The sequence below is a fragment of the Rousettus aegyptiacus genome, unplaced genomic scaffold (assembly GCF_014176215.1).
Source record: "Rousettus aegyptiacus isolate mRouAeg1 unplaced genomic scaffold, mRouAeg1.p scaffold_m13_p_9, whole genome shotgun sequence".
In the NCBI taxonomy this organism is placed as follows: Eukaryota; Metazoa; Chordata; class Mammalia; order Chiroptera; family Pteropodidae; genus Rousettus; species Rousettus aegyptiacus.
The window spans coordinates 52,169,886-52,174,279 of NW_023416312.1; the positions used below are offsets into that span (position 1 = coordinate 52,169,886).

Genomic DNA, 4,394 nt, shown 5'->3' on the forward strand with positions numbered 1-4,394 from the left:
TTGCTAGTTTGAGTTTAGCTCGTACTTCTTTTCCTAGTTCCTTAGAGTGTTGCATTATATCATTGATTTCATATCTTTTCTACTTTTCAATGCTAGTGTTTATAGTTTATAGAAAAAACAGGCCTCCACCTCCTTCTCCTTCATGGGAGAAATTGTTGACACAACTGGATCCTGAGCCCTGTTAATCGATTCCCAGCCAGCCAGCTTACCTGCTCATGCCTTAATCCTTGGGCTGCGATTGGTATTGGGAATTTCTTATTCCAAGTGGAAAGAAACCTGCAAGTGAAACAATAAAGAAAAATTGGAAAACAAAGTCTGCTGAAGAAACTTGTAAAGCAAAGAAAGGAATAAAGGAAATCAAGGTAAATAGTTCTTGTAAAGAAGATGACTCTAAATAAAAACAACCAAACAGGAAAAAGAGGATCATTTATGATTCTGATTCAGAATCAGAGGAGAGATTGCAGGTAAAAATGTCAAAAAGGAACCAGAAAAGTTGTCATTTGTCTTCTAAACCTGGTAAAGTTCTACAACAGTATCCCATTACATACATTTCGGAAACAGATGAAGATGACTTCATGTGTAAGAAGGCCTATAAATCAAAAGAGAATGGAGGATCTGCAAATAGTTACCTTGGAGCATCAAACTTGAAAAAGAATGAAGAAAACATTAAGACCAAGAATAAGCATCTATCACCAATAAAACTTACCCCCACACTAGTATTTGATTATTTTGGAACTGGAAATGTGCAAAATCAGATAAGATGATGGTAAGCAAAAGAAAAGAGCCTTCACAAAATGCAGGTGATTCCAGATTAAATGATGAAGCCATCTCCAAGCAATTGCAGCTTGATGAAGATGTAGAGCTGGAGAGACAATCGCATGAAGATGAAGAGTTTGCTAGAATGTTAGCCATGATGGATAAAGAACCTAAGAACAAAAAGGCTCAAAAGGACCAAGAAGAGAGAGAAACATTTTGATCTGTCCAAGCCAATTTACATAAAGCAGTAAAACATAAATAAATACCCTTATAAAGTGAAACAGAACAGTTTTTGGATCAAAGAAAGAACTACAGTCTTAAGAAGCAAACTAAATGTGAAACTTCAAAAGAATCTCAGCAACATTCCAAGTCATCAGCCTACCAAATACGAGAAACTTCTTCCCCTAAAGCTAGTTCCAAGCTAGCGCTTTTGGGAAAACAAACAAACAAACAAATAAAAAATGATAGTTCTCCTAAAGAAACAGAGCCTGTGTCCTCAAAAAGAAAGGAAAATGCCATTGAACTGAAAGAGACAAAAACTCCTAAGACCAAAAGTTCTCCAGCTAAAAGATAGTCTATAAGTCCTGAAGATTCTAAAAAGAGATGCACTAATTATCAAGCTAATCAAAGTTACTTAAATTGAGAGGGTCACAAAGCTCCAAAGAAATACCAAAGGGAGCTGAAAATTGTTTGGAAGGCCTTTATCACAGGAGTGTTGGAGTCCATTAAAAAATGTAAAGCCAAGTCTATAATTGAACGTTATGGAGGAAAAGTAACTGGAAATGTCAGCAAGAAAACGAACTACCTTGTCATGGGTCATGAAAGCAGACAGTCCAAGAATGATTAAGGCAACAGCTTTGAGGGCAAAAATTATTGATGAAGATGGCCTATTGGATCTGATTTGAACTATGCCAGCCAAGAGGTCCAAATATGAAATAGCAATTGAAGCTAAGATGAATAAAGGAAAGTCCAAATTGCAAAGAACACTACAAAAAAAATGACCAAGGAAAAAGAAAAATTAGTCCAACTAAGATGGAATCAGAATCCCAAAAGAGCAGACTGGAAACAAATAAAATAAATAGGAAACAAATGTGTTTTAGAGAGGCCTGGACTTCAAGGAGCAGGCGCCCAAGGAGGCAAATGGTGACAGCTGGGTTAGGAATTTGGCTAATGACAGCAGCAAAAACAAAGTGGAAAATTTGCTCTGAGTGAGTAAATATAAGCCAACCTCACTCAAGACCGTAATTGGACAGCAAGGTGACCAGAGCTGTGCCAACACACTCTTAGCACTGGTGCCAAAACTGGCACAAGAGTCCATCTGAAGATAAGAAACACACAAAGTTTGGTCAATTTGCTGGCAAAGATAATGGCTCTAGTTTTAAAACAGCATTGCTCTCATGCCATCCAGGTGTTGGCAAAACAATCACAGCTTCTCTGGTTTGTCAGGAATTGGGATATAGATTTGTAGAACTGAATGCAAGCAATACTTGGAGTAATAACAATTTGAAGGAGATTGTTACTGAGTCTCTTAATAATATCAGCATCAAAGGCTTTTATTCAATTAAAGCAGCCCTTTCAGTAAACATGAAACTTACTCTCATCATGGATAAAGTAGATGGCATGGCAGGCAATGAGGACAGAGGAGGAATTCAGAAAATCGACCTGATAAAACATACAAAAATTCTCATTATTTGTATGTGCAATGTTAGAAATCATCCAAAGATTCACTCTTTGGTTCATTATTGCTTTGATCTTTATTTTCACAGACCTCTGGCTGAACAGATTAAGGGTGCTATAATGTCTATTGCATTTAAAGAGGGTTTAAAGATTCCCTCTCTAGCTATGAATGAAATAATTTTGGGAGTCAACCAAGACATCAGACAGGTTTTACATAATCTGCGTATATCATGTGCATGAAGTAAGGCACTAAGTGAGCAGGCCAAGACTGATTCTCATAGAACCTTAAAAAGGATATCAAGCTGCTTCCATTTGATGTTGCCTGGAAAGTGTTTGAAACTGGGGAGGAGATTGCTCATATGTCACTTGCAGACAAATCAGAACTCTTTTTTCATGATTATTCAATAGCACCTCTCTTTGTCCAGAACTACTTACAGGTGAAGCCTGTAGCTGTAAGAGGTGACATGAAAAAGCACTTGATGTTTTTAAGCAAAGCAGCAGATAGCATATGTGATGGTGACCTAGTGGACCACCAGATCTGGAGTAGGCAAAACTGGAGTCTTCTGCCCGCACAAGCCATTCATGCCAGTGTTCTTCCTGGAGAGTTAATGAGGGGTTACATGACCCAGTTTCCAATTTTCCCAAGCTGATTGGGTAAGCATTCATCTACAGGCAAAGATGATCATATTGTTCAGGACCTGGCATTGTATATGAGTCTCAGAACTTACTCCAGCAAAAAGACTATCGGTATGGATTATCTGTCACATATAAAGGATGTACTTGGATAGCCCTTGATCTCACAAGGGGTAGAAGGAGTACAAGATGTTGCTCTTATGGACACATATTATTTGATGAAAGAAGACTTTGAGAATATTTTGGAAATTAGCAGCTGGGGAGGCAAACCTGATTCCTTCTCAGAGGTGGATCCCAAAGTGAAAACAGCTTTTACAAGTGCTTACGATAAAGAAATCCACCTTACTCCATATTCACTTCAAGAAATAAAGACATCAAGACCCAGCACAGGCCCAGCACAGAATTTTGAATATAACGAAGAGTTAAATGAAGATGACTTTCAATCTGATAAGAAAGATCAAGATGCTATGGAAACTGATGCTATGATCAAGAAAAAGGCAAATCTTCAAAGCTTTTAAAAATCAGAAAAAGGTAAGGAGTCTGGAAAAGGAAAAGGAAAAAGTTCAAAGAAATGAAAGGACATTTTACTACTGACAGTCACTTTTTATTCATCCTGCTGACCAGTCTAATGGTCAGAGAATGCCTTTTATTTTTTTTTAAAGGAACCATATTTTAGGATCATGGGATGATTGAGTGGTCTCATTATAAATAAAGGGTGGTACAGCTAAAAGGATGTAACCAGTAGGCTAATGTGTACCTGTTATAGAGGTTGATAGGACTGCTTCAGTCCTTCATTATCCCCTGTCAATTTAATTGCATTGTGCTTCAAAATGACTTTATAACCATAACTAGAAAGTACATGTGGGCTTTGGAATCATATTTCATTTTAACAATAATATTCCTGGGAACAGTGGTACTAAGGCAACTTTTGTAAGCTTTACAGTTTATCTTGACCTTTATCGGACCAATGCTGACTTTGTTTAAGGTAGTTACTATCAGTAAAATTTTGTAAATAAAGCATATTACAAAATAGTCGCCATCTAGAACTGAGTATTCTTTGTACATTGTCAATATCTTGCAAAATGTAATTAGGAATAAAAATGTTCCACATGATAGATGTAAAAAAGAAAAAAAGAAAATAAAAACAAAGTCAGAGTAATCCAACTTCTTTTTTGATTTTTTTTTTCTTATTTATAGTTGATACACAATATTATATTGGTTGTATTAGTTTTAGGTATACTGATTTCAAAACTTAGTACAGTTTTAGTAATCAACACAGTGGAGTAATAGCATAAGGGTAGACATACGATCAGTGAAACGGAAGAAAG

At 36.5% G+C, this 4,394-nt stretch overlaps 1 pseudogene; it reads left to right on the top strand.

Annotated features, from left to right (window-relative positions):
- Positions 1-227: 227 nt before the first annotated feature.
- On the top strand, positions 228-3,641 carry LOC107511900 (annotated as a pseudogene).
- The last annotated feature ends 753 nt before the right edge of the window (positions 3,642-4,394 follow it).